Here is a 20,350-nt window from a genome sequence, read left to right as displayed (position 1 = left end):
CTCCAAAGAAAACAGACAGATGGCCAACAGACACATACAAAGAAGCTCAACATCACTCATGAGCAGGGAAATGCAAATCAAAACCATAAGGAAGTATTACCTCACAACAGTCGAATGGCTAGTATCAAAAAGACAAAAAAATAAGTGTTGGCAAGGGTATGAAGCAAAGGGAACTTTCTTATACTGTTGGTGGAAACGTAAATTGGTGCAACCACTGTGGAAAACAGTAAGGATGTTTCTTCAAGAAATGAATAGAAATACTGTATGATCCAGTAATTTCATTTGAGTATTTCCCCAAAGAAAACAAAAACTCTAATTTGAAAAGATATATGCATTCCTATGTTTATTGCAGCATTATTCACAATAGCCAAAACATGGGAAGCCCAAGTGTCCATCCATAGATGAATGGATAAAGAAAATATGGTGTGTATGTGTGTGTGTGTGTATTTGACTATTACTCAGTTATAAAAAAGAATGAGATCTCACTGCTTGTGACAACATGGATGGACCTAGAGAATATGTTGCTAAGTGAAATAAGTCAGACAGAGAAAGACAAATCTATGACTTCATTTATATGTGGAATCTAAAAAACAAAACAGTGTCTTAAATACAAAAAACAAACTGGTGGGTGCCGGAGAGGAGACAGTGGAGAGCTTGGCCAAAATAAGGGGGAATTAATGGGTACAAACTTTCAATTATAAAAAAAGTCATGGAGATGAAAAGTACAACCCAGGGAATATGGTCAATATTGTAATAATGTTGTATGTGACAGATGGTGACTATACTTATTATGGTGAGTAATGTATAGAATTAATGACTATGCTGTACACCTGAAACTAATGTAGCATTGTATGTCAATTATACTTCAATAATAACTAAAACATGAAAAGGAAAAAACTTTTTACAATGTCTTAAAAGCAAACTGACAGTCCAAGAAAACTTTATTTTATTTATTTACTTATTTATTTATTTATGAGAGACAGAGACAGAGAATGAATGGGGGAGGGATACAGAGAAAGGGAGACTACAGAATTCGAAGCAGGCTCCGGGCTCTGAGCTATCAGCACAGAGCCTGACGTGGGGCTTGAACCCATGAACCATGAGATCATGACCTGAGCTGACCTTGGATGTTTAACCACCCAGGCACCCCAAGAAAACTTTACTTTTTAACAAAGAGAAAACCCAGTTTCAATTTTGCATCAGTGTACTTTTGATATGAAAACTCATTTACTTAAATTTACTCCCATCTTGAAGCGGGAACCCTCTTGCACCATTGGTGGGAATCCAGACTGGTGCAGCCACTCTGGAAAACAGTGTGGAGGCTCCTCAAAAAGTTGAAAATAGATCTACCCTATGACCCAGCAATAGCACTGCTAGGAATTTACCCAAGGGATACAGGAGTACTGATGCATAGGGGCACTTGTACCCCAGTGTTTATAGCAGCACTCTCAACAATAGCCAAATTATGGAAAGAGCCTAAATGTCCATCAACTGATAAATGGATAAAGAAATTGTGGTTTATATATACAATGGGATACTACTTGGCAATGAGAAAGAATGAAATCTGGCCTTTTGTAACAACGTGGATGGAACTAGAGAGTGTGATGCTAAGTGAAATAAGTCATACAGAGAAAGACAGATACCATATGTTTTCACTCTTATGTGGATCCTGAGAAACTTAACAGAAGACCATGGGGGGAGGGGAAGGAAAAAAAAAAGAAGGAGGGAGCCAAATCATAAGAGACTCTTAAAACTGAGAATAAACTGAGGGTTGATGGGGGTGGGAGGGAGGGGAAAGTGGGTGATGGGCATTGAGGAGGGCATCTATTGGGATGAGCACTGGGTGTTGTATGGAAACCAATCTGACAATAAATTTCATATTAAAAAAGAACACACACAGTACAAAAAAAAATTTACTCCCATCTTAGCCAGTATTAACCAGATATAAATTTCCTTTTCAAAGATTCTTTTTCCATAAACCGTTTACAACTTTCTTTTTTACACTAAGACTTTGTCTCATGTTATCGCTCTTTTCCAGCCTCTGTTTGGAGAAACTTACTTTTTTTCTCCCCTCAACAAAAGTGCATTTCCATTTTTCATACCTTCTTTTAACTGAAAGCATACATCCTCCTTTTTATTTTATATGGAGATGTTTCCTTTCTTATTTCTAGCAGCTTTAACCACACATATTAATTAGCATATGTGCTGCCAAAGTGAGGACTCATATTAATTAAAATTCTTAACTCTTAGAAACTAATTTCTAGTGAGATCTTAGTAGTAACCAATTATAAACTGTTACACCTGCTTTTTTTTGATTGGCAAATTTATGAATACATTTTATTCTAGAAATATGTGCTTCTTCATAGTACAATCTTTCAAATAAACATAAAACATGTCTACTCACAAACCCAAAATGTATCTTTATTATTTTTTTTTAAGTTTATTTACCTATTTTGAGAGACAGAGATAGAGAGAGCGAGCTCAGGGAGAGAGAGAAACCCAAGCAGGCTCTGTGCTGTCAGCACAAAGCCCAATAAGGGGCTTGAACTCACCAACCGTGAGATCATGACCTGAGCCAAAATCAACAGTTGGATGCTTTAACTGAGCCATCCAGGCACCCCCTCTTTAGTTTCTTTTAATTGGGAAGACCAAAGTAGATAAACCTACATTCAGTAATTAATGTTTCACTATTTTACCTTATTTGGAAATAATGTGGATATTCAATGAATTTAAATTATCACCTAACTTAGCAAAATTGTATAGTTCCAGGTTACCAAAATTTTTTGGAAGCTATTTAAAAAAAATTTTTTTTTAATGTTTATTTTTGACAGAGAAAGAGAGAGAGAAAGAGCATGACAGGGAGAGGCAGAGAGAGAAGGAGACACAGAATCGGAAGCAGGTTCCAGGCTCTGAACTGTCAGCACAGAGCTCAAATGTGAGATCATGACCTGAGCCGAAGTTGGAGGCTTAACCAACTGAGCCATCCAGGTACCCTGGAAGCTATTTTTAAGTATGCATACCATAAAATACCATTGTTGTTTTTTAATCTATAAATATTTATATTACTTACATCTATTTAAATCCTTTGCTCCCAAGAATTATGTTTAGATTACCCACAAAAACTTCATGAGACATTAGACAAATTATTATTCTAAGTTATTTTTTGCTGACAAATTTTGCTACAGGGATAACATGAACTTATTTGATTAATAAACCTGGATAGAATAAAAGTATTATATTTAATACTGATAACTCTAAAGACATATCTTTTTTTTTTTTTTAAAGACAGGTCTATTTTCAATAAACCAACAATCTTAAATTAGTTTTAATACTAAATATTTTCCCAGATCATATAAACCTAAAATTCATTTGTTAGTGTTTCTATTTTTGAGAATTTTATGAATATTGGATTTATACAAGTGTTTAAATTTTTTAAGCCAAGTAAATGGAGTTCCTTTATGAATTAATTTTGGCAATACCTTCCAGAGGTAGAAAAATACCATATATATAATGTATATACATACACATGTGGAGATGACTTTTAAGATTTTTCTTTGTCCCTGGAAGTAACCTCAAGAAGGCTGTGCTGGTAGAGTTTGGGCACAAGATCCCTTTCAGCTGTGTGTATTTTAAAAAGGCCTCTATGCCTTTTTTCCTTCAAGCTCACATGACTGTGGACTGTTTACATTTCAAAGACTTGGTAAGATTTCTAACTTTGGGGAACAGAGAAAGAATGCATTTTTTTTTCTAAGAGTTTCAGGATAATTGTATTATACCTTTTAGAAGTACAGGACAATTTTGCTTCAATATCCTCATCTTTATCTACAGCATTTTCAGAGAAATAGGTGAGGTTTGGAGGTTAGTAAAGATACATTAGTAAAGAGTTACATTTCTGGTTTTGCAGAGATTTACAAGACAAAGACAGGTTTTTTAATTGCCCCCAAAGACCTGAATTACAGCCTAAGTATTAGGGGACTGACTCACCTTTTTAATCAAACTTGCTACTTTATACTAGAGAGATTTTTAACTAAAATAGGTATCAAAAGACTTATGCCTTTGCAAGGTCTGTATAGAGCATTTCAACAAAAGCCTTGTTTCTGAATACACAATTCAACATTGGTTTCTATTAGTCCCTAAACGTGGCCTTCCGTTGATCTTTTGTAGGAGATTTTGGTCGCCTGTTTTATCTGTGAGGAGAATGTTGAGAATGGCCATTAATTTTTCTAATTCCTAATTTAGTAAGATCTTCTGAAAGTGGAGGTAAAGGGCTGTATAATCTAAAAGATCTGCTGTTCAGGGGACATGAATTTCATTTTGGTGGGGGTCTAGGATACATCTGCGAAGGACATTGCATAGGAATGTCTGAAGCTGGCAGAGCCAGATAACAGGGCCCTGAACAGTAGGCACAAAGCCAGCCTTACTACCAGTCTCAGGAGCTTGTATTAAACTCATTTCCTCGCTTTCAGCATTTATATGAGAAACCTATACACTTTGAACCTAGAGATCAGTCCAGAGCACTCCCTGTAAATCATGTAGAGAAAGGGAAGTTAAAACAGGCAGATGACACCAGATTGTGAGAAGGGAAATTGACATTAGGTGTGGACATTACTTTCTGTGTTGAGTCTAATTTCTTTTCTTTCACCTTATCAAGGGAATCCCTAAGGCTAGCTGTCATACTTACTTATAAGACAATTTTGAGAGCTCTATAAGGATTTTTTTTTCTTTCAAATATAGCCATTTTGAAGGATCCATTGTCCAGCCATTGACAAGTAGGATCTTACTTATCATCAATAGCTACCCATAAGCCTTTTTATGGAATGACCTGGAGGCAATTTTCCAGGCTTAGACCATGGATGCAAGAGGTATCCCTGGAGAGGGCATAGATGATGTGGACCGAAAGATCCAAGAGTTTACTACCAAAAATAGTTTAAGAAAGCAAAAGCCTTTGTTGTACTGGCTTACTACTGGATGGTGTAGTAAATATGGTGTCTTTGGTCCCAGGGAAACTTGAGACACCCCCAATCACAGACCTGCTAACTTGTGATGCTGGGCACATGCTACTGATATGTTTCCAGCACCAGTAAACAACAAAGGTTAAGATAATAAAGGTCCCTAAAGGGCTGGGACTTCTTGTTTATTTTTTTGAGAGAGAGGGAGAGAGAGAGAGAAAGAGAAAATGTGACTGGGGGAGGGACAGAGAGAGAATCCCAAGAAAGCTCTGTGCCACCAGCACAGAGCCCAAGGCTGGGCTTGAACTCATGAACTGTGAGATGATGACCTGAGCCGAAATCAAGAGTCGGTTGCTTAATTGACTGAACCACCCAGGGGCCCCAGGGCTGGGACTTCTTATGAGAAATTCTCCTGAGAGCTAGCATCAATACTGCTAGCAATTATGTGTCCTGAAACCCTGGTCAGTTTCATCAGCCACTAAGGTACACCCAAGTAAATATACCCTCCTGATGGTGGAGACCAGAGAGAATATTCTCACAGGTCACAAAGCCAGGCTCTTAGGACATAGAACAAGGCAAAATGAAAAACCTCATCCAGTTTTTACTATAGGAACCACAGCAAAATTTGTCTAAACAGACTCCAGCCTTATGAGAATCATGAACTCTCCACTTTGTGAGGTTGGTTCAAACAGAAGGCTGATAGATCCCATACCTGCCTTCCTCTATGGCGATTCCCTTTTATGACAAATGATACGAATACAAAGAAAAACTGTGACCATCTCTGGAAGAAAACCAAGGGTATGCTACCAATTTACCAGAGTTGCTCAGCCCAAGGAACCAGTTCCATGAATATTTTCTCCTACTGATCTAAATTTAGAGAGAGAGTAAAAGGACTCTCCCAGGGGCAGATATGGCAAGAATTCCTACCTTTTGCTGGCTTTTTGTCAGATGTCCCAGGATTTCTCAGCTGCAGCAGTATCCCGCTAGGAAAGTTTATCCTGCCAACTATGCTGTTGTGGAGGAAAAATTTTTTCTATTATTCAAGATTCTTCTAGCTGGCCTAAGAATTAAATGGACACATGACCGATTAACAGAAGATAACACAAAATTTAATTAACTGTGCATGGAGGCTCAATAGTAAAATTGAGATCCAAAGAAATGACTGAGCAGGTAGCTTTCATATTACAATAAGCTTGAGGAATTGGCAGTAAAAACAAAATTTATGTCTGAGACCTTCAATTAGTAAGGAATTCTAAACAGAATTTGGGCTGGGGTAGTAATTAGTAAAAGTAACAATGTTTACGTAAATAGCCTTTTGTGCTCTGAATTCGCTATTTCTGGTGTTAATGATGACTTTCTACTTTCTGTACAGGAAGGGTATCTTTCACATGAGAGATCTATTTCCTGCTTTCTTGAGACAAGAGGGGCTTTGGGTGTTCTTCTTGCACTATTTATTAAATGACTTCTAATTCAAAATGATCAATATGCCAAAATGGCACATTTTGGGGCAGACTACCCCTGACCCCCGTATGCACATTTGTGTAGATTAGGACTTAGAATGAGGCAGATGCCATGGACCCTCAAGAGACTGCTCTTTAGACCAGGATACTCCAGACACTGCTCAGTTCTAGGTCTTTGGCTTCCCAGACCTGTGCAGCAGGCATGTACGTGGTATGCATTTTAACAGCCACCTTTTTGCAGCTGGGGCCCTCCGGTGTGGAGGCTGGGCTGGTCTATACCACCTATACAGCCTCCAGGGAAGGCAGAACCTACCTTCAAAACCTTCTGAAGCATCAACTTTAAATTGTAAGCAGTCAGTCTACATCTGACTAGCCGCCCTGATGAGGACCCAATTTTTTTCAGCAATCAAGGCACCCAGGTGTCTCTTACTGAAGGATACCTCTGCCAGACTGCCCAGCCTCACCCTGGAAAGGCATCTAGTTTCCTCCAACCATAACTTCAGGGGGAATATGTGCATTAGTGATGATTAGGGCTTGGAATTAGGCAGATGCTTATAATCCACAAAAGCCAACAGGCCATCTTTCAATACTTGGTCTGTTCCAGGTCTCTGGCTGTCCTGACCCACATGGCCCACACATATGCTGTATGTCCCCCCGCCCCCCAATATCCAGCCACAGGAATCCAAGGCCCTCCAGGCACGTGAAGCTCAGGCTAGTCCTCAACCTCTGCATAGCTCCCTGGGTGGAAGAATCCCTTACCTGAAAGTCTTTCTGAGGAGGCAGCTTTGAACAGAAAGGCAGTCCACATTTGGACTGGTTCTCTGATGAGGTTCCAGATTTCCCTAGCAATCAAAGGTAACTGGTGTCTCCTATCAGAGGACATCTGGCCATCTGCCAGGACCTACCCTGGTAAGGCAGGACGTCTTACTTCTGATCTGCCTTCATGGGAAATATGAACATCTGTTTAAGTTCGAGCTTGGAAATAGATACCTTGTACCCTAAACAGCCCCCTCATGTGACTGGGCTTGTGCCCATATTTTTCCTGCAACAGGTTCCTGGCTACCCTGACATGTACAGCCTGCAATGTGCAGTATGTACCCACCTGTCAGCCTTGGGTAGCTGGGGCACTGTAGGCCTCTGCAGCTCCAAATGGTCCTCATCCACTTGCATTACAGGGCAGAGTGTGCAGAATCCCAAAAAGTCTTTCTGAGGCATTAGCTTTAAGGGTAGAAAGAGCTCCCATTTGGACCAGCTACCTGATGAGGTCCTGGGCTTACCAACAAGCAAGGCTCCTAGATGCCATTAGTAAATGTTTCCTAGTCAGGCCACTTGGCTCAGTCTTGGCAGTCCAGATTAATAGTTTTATCTTCAAGGAAAATATGCAAATTTGTGTAGGTTAGGGTTTGCAATAGGCCAGATGCCATAGACTTCCAAAAGCCCATTCATGAAACAGGGATTCTCCGACATTGCCTAGGTCCTGGCTTCCTTACCTGAACATCCCATGTATGCTCAGTATGTCTCCTGTCATCTAGACTTGGTCAACCAGAACCCTCTAGTCCTGTGGAGCTTTGGTCAGTGCCCCATCTGCAAAGCATTCAGTGTGGTGATAGCTCATCCCAAAACGTATTTCCGAGGTTCCATCCTAAACTGGCATTGTCAGTCCCCCTTTGGACTGGCTACCTGATGGGATCCTGAGTTTCCCCAGCTATCAAGGCTCCCAGGTATATCTTTTCAGAGGGCACTCCAGAAATCCCACCTGATTCCTCCAGCTGTGCCCTCAGTGGCAATATGCACATTAATGCTTGGAATTAGACAGATGCCAGGGACTGCCAATAACCCATTCTTATGACCCAGTGTCCCCAGACACTTGCCCTGTTTTAGGTCCCTGGCAAGCCTGACCTGTGTGCCTACACATGTGCAGTATGTATCCTGTCAGCTGCCCATGGGCAACCCAGGCGCTCCAGAACTGTGGAGCTAAGGCCCCTCTACAACTACCTGCATAGCCTCCATGTGGGAGGGAACCCATTTCATGAAAATTACTGAGGTGGCTGCTGAAATGAGATACTTCCTATGTGGACTTAATGTCTGCTGGGGTCCCAGTCTCCTGCACCAATCAGGGCTCCTGGGTATCTCTTATTTGAGGGTATCCCACAGCACCCCACTTGGTTCTACCCTGGAAAGGCAAGCCAGATTCTTCCATCTCTATATTCAGTGGGAATATGCACTTTCTGTGTAGGTTAGGGCTTAGAATTAGGGAGATGCCAGATACCCTAATTCCACACTCTTGTGACCTGCCCTTTGCCAAATCTTGCCCTATTTCAGGTTCCTGGCTACCATGACCTACATGATCCACACATGCACAGTACATGCCCTGAAAGTCACCCTTGGGTACTTGGGGCCCTCCAGAACTGTGGAACTAAAATTTATTTCCAACCATTGCACTTCAAACATACATTTAAAACACTGGTGGAAGGAGCTCATTTCCTGAAAATGGCTCTGAGGTGGGCATTAGTTACTTCAGTCCCCATTTAGACTTACTGTCCACTGTGGTCCCTGACTTTTATAGTAATCAAGCCTCTAAGAGGTGTCTTATTGGAGGATACCCTGGCTGGGTAACCTTATCCAGCCATGGCAAGGCAAGATGCATTACTCTAGCTTTGCCTTCCGTGGGACATTGTGCTGGGTTAGGGCTGGTAATTAGGCAGATGCCATGTAACCCAAGAGCCTGAACCTATGAGCTGCCCTCCCTGGATGCTTGCCCTGTTCCAAATACCTGGACACCCTGACTTTGGGGAGACACACATGCATAATTGTATCCTGTAAGCCAGCCTTGAACAGACCGGACTTTTCAAGTTTGTGAAACCCTGGCTAGGCCCCAACCACAGCGTAGAGGGAGTCCACATTTTGAAAAACTGCTTTAATCAGAAAGCTGCGAATGGGTGACAGTCCCCATGTGAATTTCCTGCCTGTTGGATTCAGGGCTTCTCTAGGACCAGGACTCCCAGGTGTTTCTCAAAGGAGGATCCCCGTCCTGCTGGCATGGCTGTTCCATGGCAATACGGTTGAAAAATTTACAGCTCCGCCTCCTGGGGGAATATTCCAGAACGGGTTGTCATTGCGCATTAGGCCAATGCCTTGTAACCCAGAATGCCTCCTCCTGTGACCCAGCCTCTCCTGACGCTGCCCAGTTCAGGTAGCTGACTACCTTCACTTTCACAGCCTGTGCACTTCTCACTCTGTCAGTGAACTCTGGGCTGTAGAGGGCTCTCCAGGCTCTGAAACTCTGGCTGGAATCCGACTACCTGAATGGCCTCAGGATGCAAGGAACCTTGAAAATCTGTCTGAGGTGGCAGCTTTAACCTGGTGATGGTCTGTCCCCATGTGGACTTGCTGCCTGATGTGGTCCCAGGCTTCTCTAGGAACAGGACTCCCAGCTGTCTCCCATTGGAGGACACCCTGTCCTGCAGGCATGGCCCTTCCCTGGCAGGGAATTTGGAAAACCTCCGACTCTATCTTCAGAGGGAATATTAAACAATGGGTAGGTGGGCCTTGTGCATTAGGTTGATGCCTTGTTCCCACGGTAGCATCCCCCTATGACCAGCCTCCTTGCCAGTCATTGCCCAGTTCAGGTCCCTGGCTATCTTACTTTGTGGGGCTCATGCCAGTGCACTTCATACCATGTCACCTGGCCTTGGGATGCAGGAAACACTCCAGACCATAATGTAACCTCAATGGCTTGAGGAGGCTTGAGGAGTGTGGAGGGAGCACTCCCCTCCCCCCAGGCTGTCCTGAGGTAGCAACTTCAATCCAGCAATAGTCTGTCCTTATTTGGACTGGCTGGCTGCCTGATGCGGTCCCAGGCTTCTCCAGCAATCAAGACTTCTGGCCATCCCAACCAGTCATGCCCTGGCAAGGCAGTCCAGATTTCCCCATTTGTACCTTCAGGGAGACTATGTACATTTGCATAGGTTGAACTTTGGAAGAAGATAGAACCCAGGTACCCCTACCCAGCTCATGTGACCCAGACTCCCCTGACACTTGCCCTGTTACAGGTCCCTGGATACTCTAACTTGTGGGGTTTGCACATATGCGATAAACCCAGAATGTCCCCTTTGTGCACCCAGGGCTCTCCAGGCCATCCCTAACCACCTGCATTACTCAAGGGTGGAGGAGACCTATCACGTCAAAGTCATCTGAGGTGATTGCTAAAGTAAGTGACAGACCCCATGGAGACTTCATGTCAAACACCCCCTGGGCTTTTACGGCAATCAATCCTCCCAGGTGTCTCTTATGGGAGAACATCCCAGCCAGCAGTGCCTCCTCCAACCCCCCCATCCAACCCAGGCACAGCACTTAAGATCCCTCCAGCCCTGCCTTCAGGGGAGTTCTTTGTATTTGTGGAGGTTAAGGGTTGGAATTAGGCAGAATCCAGCTACCCCTGTGAAACTGAGTAAAGGAAACCTTACTAAATATTCAGGGGCATCCCTGAAGAGGGAGCAGCCTGCATAACCAGCAAGGGGAAGGAAGAGAATTCTTATCTCAGCAAGGGAGGACACTTTCCACATAGGAGTTTCTTTCCTGCATTTGAGGAAGGAAGAGCTCTCCCCACCCAGCAACAGTGCACTGACCACCTCTTACAGCCCATGAGAAACCATCACAACCTTGAACTTTTCTCTAATGAAATTTTGTTCAAAAACCCTCCCAAGTTTCTTCCTAAAACCTAATAAAAGCTGACCTTCCTTTTGTCTCTTCCAACTTGCCTGTGGCTTGCCATCGTTTGCTTGTCCTGAATTGCAATTCCTCTGCTATTCCCAAACAAACTCATTTTGCTAGCAAAATAACTTGCAATTTTATTTTTTGTTTGACACCCCCAATAGCCCCCTCCTGTAACCCTGTTCTGTGGAATATTACCCTGTTCCAGGTCCTGGGCTGCCCTGACCTGCAGGGCCTGTGCACTTACAGTCCCCACCCCCAGTCTTGGGCTTCAGAGGGCTACACTGACCTATGCAGGCTGCTCAGGTGTGGCCTGCATACTGCCAGCTGGTATAGTGCTGCCCAGGGCACTCCAGGCCTGTGGAGCTCTGGCCAAACTTCAGCTACCTCAGTCGTCTTACGGTGGATGGTGGCCACCACCAGAAAATCTTTCTGAAGCCCCAGCTTACAGTGGTGACTGTCTGTCCCCTTTTGGACTGGCTGCCTGCTGGGGTCCTAGGCTTCTCCAATAATCAAGTCTCTTAGGTGTCACTGGAGATTCCCAGCCATCCTGCTGGGCCCCACCCAGGCAAGGCAGTCCTGATTCCTCTAGCTCTGTCTTCAGGCACAAGATATGTGCATTTATGTAGGTTAAGGCTTGCATTAGGCAAATGCCAGGCACTCACAAGTACCTGTGTCCTTGTGGACAGGCCTCACATGACACTAACCCTTTTACAGGTCCCTGGCTACCCTCACCTGGTGACCCACACATGCACAGTCCCCACCCTGTAAGCATCAAGCAGATTAGACCCTCCAAGCTTGTGAACCTCTGGCCAGGCCCCAATCACCTACATAGTCTTCAGCATGGAGGGAGCTCATCTTCCAAAAATTGCTCTGAGCCGAAAGCTGCAAATGGGTGATAGTCAGTCCCTATGTGGACTTACTGCCTGATGGGGTCCTGGGCTTCTCTAGGGACCAGGACTTCAAGGTGTCTCCAAATGAAAGGTAAGCTGTCTTGCTGGCAGGTCCCCACCCGGGCAAGGCAGTTGAAAACAACCAGTTCTACCTTCAGAGGGAAAAATCGCACAATGCATAGGTAGGTCTTATGCATGAGGTCGATGCCTTGTACCCCCAATCCCCCCTCCTGTGGCCCGGTCTCACCTGATATGCTCTGTTCCGGGACACTGGCAATCATGACCTGCCAGCTGTAATGTACACTCCACACCGTCTGCCAGCTTTTGGCTGTTGGAATCCTCCAGGCCTGTGAGGCTCGAACCAGTTGCCTATCACCTGCTAGCCTTCAGGGTGGAGAGAGTCCACACCCCCCAAATTTTTCTGAAGCCCTAAGTTAAACTGGGAACTCTCAGGCCCCGTTCGAACTGTCTGAAAGGGAGCTGACTTCTCCAGCAATTAAGGATCCCAGCTGTGTCTTATAAGGGGGCATTCCAGCTGGTCCTAGTAAGGCCGTCCAGATTTCTCCAGCTCTGCTTAAAGGGGAAAATACACATTTGTTAGGTGAAGCCTTATAATTAGACAGATGCCTGATACTTCTAATAGTCTGCTCTTGTGACCTGGCCTTACAAGACACTCACCTTTTCTCAGGTCCATGGCTACATTAACCTGCACAGCCCACATCATGAGGAGCATGTACCCCATTAGCTGTCCTTCAGCAGCTGGGGCCACCAGGCCTTTGGAGCTGAGACCCATCCCCAACCACCTGCATAGTCTCAAGGGTGCAGCGACCCAACACCCTGAACAGCCTCTGAAATGGGAGCTGGGCAGAGCCCATGAAGACTTAGTGTCTGCTGGGTTCTGGGGCTTCTGCAGTAATCAAGGTTGCCAGGTGTCCTTATTAGAGGATACTCTAGCCAGACCGCTGATTAAACCTGATCAGGCACTCCAGATTACTCCAGATCTGCCTTCAGTGAGAACGTCTATTTGTGTAGGTGAAAGTTTGGGATTAGGCACATGTCCGTTACCTCCAAAGCCTCCTCAGGTGACTGGATCTTGCCCAACATTGCCCTGTTCCATGTCCCTGGCTTTACCTGTGTAGCCTGTACATGCGAATTATGCACCCAGAAGCTGGACTTGGGCAGACGCAGCTCTCTAAACTTGTCAATCTCCCACCAGGCTCCAATCACCCTCATAGCTTTTAGCATGGAGGGAGCCCACCTTTCAAAAATCACCCTGAGTGAAAGCTGCGAATGGGCAATGGTCCCCATGTGAACTTGCAGCCAATGGTGTCCTAGGCTTCTCTAGGGACCAGGACACCCAGATATGTCTAAATGGAGGATATCCTGTCCTGCCAGTGTTCCCTCCCTGGCAAAGCAGATGGAAAACCTTCAGCTCTGCCTTGTGGGGAAAACTCCATATGGGCTTGTAGGCCGTGCATATTAGGCTGCTGACTCATACTCTGAATAGCCCCATCCTGTGACCTGGCTTCCTTCAACTTTGCCTCGTTCCAGGCTATCCTGACCCACGCAGTGGGCACATGCAGTCCACGCCTCATCAGCAGGACTAGGGCTACAGGGGATGCTCCAAGCCTGTGAAATTCTGTTCAGAACCCAGTCACCTGAATTGCCTCAGGGTATAGGGAACCCTCCACATGAAAGTCTTTGTCAGGAGGCAGCTTTAAATTTGTGACAGGTTGTGCTCATTTGGATTGGCTGTCTGATGGGGGTCCTAGGCTTCTCCAGCCTCCCAGGTATCTATCATCCAAGGATATTATTCCCGGCCCCCAATGGCCAGACAGTCCAGATTCTTCCAGCTCTGCCTATGTTGTGTATTGGTTTGGTATGATGTCAAGTCCACTTGTTTATGAGAAGGACAAACTGTTTTCAGAGGTAAAGTTGTTTTGATATAAGAATGAAGGAAGTTGTGTCAGGACATCATCGTCTCATCTGTTCTCTCCCATCAGAACTCAGCAACTCAGCTGCTGAGGGGCCTGGCTGGCAGCTTATCAATGAAAACAGATGATGTAACTGTCAAGGAGACATGAGACCATAAATAGTGAGAGCTGTGGGGACTATTGGAGAATGCTCGCTCTGAGCAATCATAAACTTTGCTGATTTAAAATAGTTCCCAAAGACCCTGAAACAATTAGTTTCTGCCCCCAGTAAAGGCAACTCTCTTAGAAGCAGGGGCAAAGCCAAGTAGCATCGTAGGGAAGATCATCTTGCCAAACAACACCTGTGCCCTTGTTCCCTAGCAACAAGCTCTAGCAACACAGAACTTTTGCACTGACTTCTGGATGTCAGTTTTCACTTGACTAAGCCTCTCTTGAGTGTCAACTCCTATAAAGTGTTAAAAAGAGAAATCCAAAATGGAGTCCTTTGCCCCCAACAACAACAAACCAAGATTTAGTTACAATTTCACCCTATCCCAGGAATGTGGCCTTTTATTTATTTTTAAAAGTACTCTCTAACACCCATCATGGGGCTCTAATTCATGACCCTGATATCAAGAGTGGCATGCTCTTCTGACTGAGCCAGCCAGTTGCCCCAACAATGTGACCTTTTAAAAGTGAATCTGGGGGTACCTCCATGGTTCAGTTGATTAAGCCTCGGACTCTTGATCTCAGGGTCATGAGTTCAAGCCCAAACTGGCCTTCATACTGGGTGTGGAGCCTACTTAAAAAAAATTAAGTCAATCTGAAATTTCCTGATTGGCATCAGTGAGTTGATCTGCATGATAACAAACCCTGCTGGTCCCTCCCCTCTTCAAAGAAGCTGTCATGGCCTGAGACTAAACTTTCTTTTCTTTTGCTGATAATTTCCTTGCCCCATTCTCCCTCCTATAAAAACCTTCCATTTGTACAACTCCTCAGAGCATCTCTCTACTTGCTATTTGTGATGCTGTTGGATTCATAAATTGCTTAATAAAATCAATTAGATATTCTAATTTACTCAGTTAACTTTTTTTTTTTAACAAAAGTATGCCTCAACTAAATTTGGACTTTATTCCTATCATCTCCCTTTTCCTGGGACAATAGTGTGGTTCATTTATCATTGGTTCGGGCTATAGCATTTCTTTATTGGCTTTATTAAAAGACATTACTACCCTGTGTGCAGGTGGCTTGTAAAATTCCCAGTGAAGCTGTGTTGGGTACATTTTTGGCAAAGACAAACTCAGTCACTGAGCTTTAATTCACCTCCTCAAACAAAACAATTGGTATAGTCTGCAACCTGAACCAAAGTAATAATAATTAACAGCAGTCATTGCTGTGAAATATGTCATATTCCATTTAAATTTGAAACAAGTGATAAATTGTAATAAATTTATATTAACAAAAATCTTAAAAAGCCCATTAATGGCTTGACAAATTTTAAACTTAAGATACTGTTTACTATTTATGGCATCTTATTGAAATTATAACCAACCTTTGAATAGACAAAATTGATAGGGCTAGTATAATTTGGATGCTAATGTTGTCCGCAACAATTATCTTATTCTGCTTTACCATAGTACAAATCATTTGGAATCTGATTAGGCATCTCTCTGATAAAACATATATTGAACATACTTGTGAAAGGCAGCAGAACAATAGCAAATATACCCGACTTACGAACCCTTCCAAAATGATCCAAGAGGTGATTTAGGGATAGAACGGATTATATATTACCATCTGAGGATCCATAGAGACCTATTGAAGACTTTGGGCAAAAGTTAAAATTAAGGAAACTCCAGATATTGGCCTGATCAACCAATGCAGTCAATTATATCTTGTATTAGAGCAAGTAAGGAAGATCTTCTAGTGCTCTTATTAGAAGCATTAGAGTAACACAGATGCCAACAGGCAGAAAGGAAAAGTACCAGCACAAACAGTTATCTCCAGGGATGCCTGGGTGGCCCAGTTAAGTGTCTGACTCTTGATTTCCACTCAGGTCACGATCTCACAGCACAGGTCTCTCTCTCCCTCTCTCTCTGCCTCTCCTGCACTCGCATACTCTCTCTCTCTCTCTCTCTCTCTCTCTCTCTCAAAATAAGTAAATAAACTTAAAAAAAAGTTATCTCCAGGTTAGGAAGAAACCCATACCCTTTTGCCTCTAAGGGCACCAATCTACATTTCAACCATTTTGACCCTCATAACATTAGCGAACTAGAAGCTAAAAGCCCATGATAATAGACAAAACTACAACAAATGATTAATATGGAACCAATCAGAGTCATTGAAGAGAGAACTAAAACCAGATAAGAAATGACAAAAATTAGAATGGAATTCCAACAGATTTGGACACAGAAACTCAGTGGCTATTAGATTTGTGGTCCAAAGGAAGACAAAACCTGATCCTCACAAAGGTAGAGATTATGCACCTAAAACCCATTATCATTGATGCTAAAATGAATCAATACTCAGAACATCTGGGGGAAATAATATTAGTTTACAAAGATCTTTGTTTATATGGCAGCAAACTGGAGATTAAGATGACCTATACCTAATATATCATCTCTTAACAATATCTCCATGGAAAACAGTGAATGCTATTAATATATTTCATTTCATTATTATATTTCAGTAGTATGAAATTAGGACTATTAACTATGATTTATGATAGGGGCGGACATCCTTACTGATACATGTGGAAGCAACAAAGCAAATTAAAAGTTCAGCCTAAAAGCTGTGCACTACAGGATAGAACAGCATTATTTACAGTATTTGTGTGAGGCAGAAAAACAGAACTGATTGACTTGATAAGAACAGCTGAGAGGCTAACTTAAGCTAAAGGCGATAGCTTTGGGGCATCTGGGTGGCTCAGTTGGTTAAGCTTCCAACTTCGGCTCAGGTCTGATAGCACCATTCGTGAGTTCAAGCCCCGTGTCAGGTTCTGTGCTGACAGCCTAGAGCCTGCTTTGGATTTTGTGTCTCCCTCTCTCCCTGACCCACCCCACTCACACTTTGTGTGTGTCTCTCAAAAATAAATAAAACATTAGAAAAAAAAGATAAGGCTATAGTTTTAAGCCTCATGTATATAGACATAACAGGCTTACACCTAATGAAAATAAACCAAATTAAAATAGACCATTTAGACCTAAATCTATAAGGCCCTTTTGATTCCCTAAACCATTTAGACCACCGCTCTTGGAAACAAATTATAAAAACAGAAACTCAAATAAGAACCTGAGAAAGTGTGTACAGTGGCAGAGAAATGGAAACAGCCAAGCTTTTATGTTAGACCTATAGAAAATAAACCTACACATAACCACCAACCCATTTACTGTAAATACTAACTGCTTTATAAAACCTAATCCCATTAATAGACAAGCCACTGATAGCCAAAGGAATGCACACCCCACGAGCCCCCCATGGGGACTCAGTGGTCTCTGTCTCTTGGCCGGAGTCAGAGACAATCGCCCATATATTACAATGGCCATATCAATAGAAACCCCTTTTGCAAGCAGAGATATACATAAACTACTATGTTGTTAGATACAGGGTCCCAGGTAACAATGATACAGGGATATCCTACTCATTTAGAAAATTTTAACAATAAAAATGGATTAATTGAAGGATTAGGAGGAAAATTAATTCCAGGGAATGGGTATATAGATTTTAACAATTGAGGATAGAGTGTGCATTAAAGCTAATTGCTTATAAATACCAATTTAGAACTCATTCTAGGAATAGAGGTAATAGGACATAAAATTTGAGGAAAATATTCAAGAACCCCTAAAGGAACAAATTATAGTGCTTATTAGTTCACATTATAATAACCCAATCAAACCTATTAAAAAGCTGGATGAGGGGTACCTGGGTGGCTCAGTCGGTTGAGTGTCCAACTTTGACTCGGGTCATGATTTCATGGTTCATGAGTTCAAGCCCCATGTCTGGCTCTGTGCTGACAGCTCGAGGCCTGGAGCCTGCTTCGGATTCTGTGTCTCCCTCTCTCTCTGCCCCTCCCCTGCTCATGCTCTGTCTCTCTCTCTCTCTCTCAAAAATAAATAAACATTCAAAAAATAAAAAGCTGGACGAGTGTTATAGGTTTACAGTAGATTTAAGAATTTAAACAAATAACCTCCCCAAATTAGGGGGCAGAACCCAGATATAGTCACTTTCATAAGCAATATCACTACTGAATCTGGAACTGATTACATAGGAATAGACAAGGAGAGCTAACCCATGATTTCATTCACGTGAGAAAGCAGATGATATCAGTTTATTAGGTTACTAACAGAATAACTTAACAGCCAGTAATAGCCCACAACCTTCTAACACAAGGCATCCAGGCCTTTCAGGAAAACACAAAACACACACACAAACCAGCACTTGTTATATGATGACACCCTTACTTGTGGGGATAACTTGGAACAGACTAGAGTCACAATACAGTTAATAGAATACCTTACACTCAGAGAATGAACAATTGACCCACATAATTTTCCAGGACCCCACACTACAGTAAAATTTCTAGGCATAATTTGATCCTCTGAAGGAAGAAAAATAACCAACACAGTTATAAAGAAGACAGCATATGAACTCCTACCACAAAAGCAGTAGCTCAGAAACTGATAGGACTGTTTGGGTCCTGGAAAGAGCACATACCACAGATGAGGATCGTATTAAAACATATTTATAAAATAACTAGGAAGGTTATTTTATAGGGAAGTCACCCTAGGGAGGGGTGCCTGGGTGTCTCAGTCAATTAAGCCTCTGAGTCTTGATTTCTGCTCAGGTCATGATCTCACAGTTCGTGGGTTCAAGCCTCGAGTTAGGCTCCACACTGTCAGCTTAGGATTCTCTCTCTCTCCCTCGCTCTCTGCCCTTCTCCCGCTTGCTCGTACACACACTCTCTCTCTCTCAAAATATATAAATAAACTTAAAACAAGAAAGAGTAGGGGATTCAGATGGACAGAGACTCAAGAGGAAGCCTTAACTTATTTCAGAAGTGCTGTCAGAACTTTTAATACATTGGTACCAGCCTGTGAGGACTCTAAATATAAATGAAAGTGCCTATATTCCCAGAAGATTGCAACATGGTGTTTGTGAATGAAAACACTGCAGGACCCCAAATTTTACCTGATAGCATTTGGTCCTAAGTACCTATGGTCCAAGAACAGGTATCAATCATTTGAAAGTCTCACCTGGGCGCTGGATAAGGCCCTATAAAATACAGAACCACTAACAGAAAATAAACCAATTATACTTAAATTCTAACAGCCTATTCTGGAGTGAGTAAAGCAGACCCCTGACAGAGGGGAAATACTTCTGACCAGAAAGCTCTAACACGGAAATTGTATATTTCTGGGTGTTGATTTCCTATGTTAACTGAGGAAATCCCAGCAATGCCAGTGGAGTCTCTGGAATTTCCATGGGGTGAGCCTATCCAAGCTCAAGCAGTTGGGCAATAGGAACCTTGGTCCGTAGAGCTCAACAACACATGCCTCCATGACACCACAGGGAGTACACTAGCAGGCTTCAGTCTTGAGGACTAATGGTGGTCTTACCTGACACAATCAGGCTCAGGAGAATCAGTACAATATGTTGAACTAATGGTCATAAAATGGAAGAATGAACAATCTGAAAGAAAATCAGAATGAGGTATACATTTTCTCATACTCATGGGCAGAAGCTAATTGAGTAGCAATTTTGGTCAGGAACATGGTGGGAAAGTGGAAAATAGGAAATAATGCATAGGGTAAGGACATATGGTAGAAAATAGCACCATATGACATCTCCGCACTCATAACACATGTCTTTGTACCTCAGAAGGACAACTCTGAAGTAACCAAATTTAATAACTAGGTAGGCAAACTCAACAGGTTTAGGCAAAGATTCCTAAAAAAATTTTTTAACGTTTATTTTTGAGAGAGGGGGAGAGAGAGAGAGAGAGAGTGAGTGTGTGAGCAGGGGAAGGGCAGAGAGAGAGGGAGACACCGAATCCGAAAAAGGCTCTAGGCTCTGAACAGTTAGCACAGAGCCTGACGTAGGGCTCGAACTCACGAACCTTGAGATCATGACCTGAGCCGAAGTCCAATGCTTAACTGACTGAGGCATCCAGGCACCCCAAAGATTGCTAAAATTTACCTTAAAAACAAAATAATTCATGGCAAAAGAAAAAATCATTTCGAAACCCAACCATACACAAACAAGAAGGACAATGGAATATACAAACTGAACCCATAGATGCAGCAAATATTAGGATCATTCCACGGGCACATCATCAAACAGTTCATGTTGGCACATATGGCACTAGAACATGGATAGAGAAAATAAACATGTTTTACCTACCAAATACCTCCAATTTGAAAATT

The 20,350-nt window shown here is 42.9% G+C and overlaps 1 long non-coding RNA gene across 5 annotated transcripts in view; it reads right to left on the bottom strand.

The window, feature by feature from the left end:
* Positions 1-16,041, bottom strand: part of LOC109254081 (uncharacterized) — a 63,277-nt gene extending 47,236 nt beyond the window's left edge. The window contains exons 1-4 of one of the 5 annotated variants that reach the window (XR_002074640.2): positions 12,263-16,041; positions 12,046-12,167; positions 7,512-7,627; positions 5,877-6,009 (exon numbers count right to left, since the gene is read on the bottom strand). This is a non-coding gene — a long non-coding RNA (uncharacterized LOC109254081). The remainder of the gene's footprint in view (positions 1-5,876; positions 6,010-7,511; positions 7,628-12,045; positions 12,168-12,262) is intronic. The other 4 variants (XR_002074636.2, XR_002074644.2, XR_002074637.2 and 1 more) reach the window with 4 other exon arrangements.
* Positions 16,042-20,350: the final 4,309 nt, after the last annotated feature.

Source organism: Panthera pardus, unplaced genomic scaffold (assembly GCF_024362965.1).
Source record: "Panthera pardus isolate Hobbes unplaced genomic scaffold, ASM2436296v1 HiC_scaffold_21, whole genome shotgun sequence".
Lineage (NCBI taxonomy): Eukaryota > Metazoa > Chordata > Mammalia > Carnivora > Felidae > Panthera > Panthera pardus.
The sequence above is the reverse complement of the archived record's forward strand: the minus strand, read 5'-3'. Positions and strand labels throughout refer to the sequence as shown.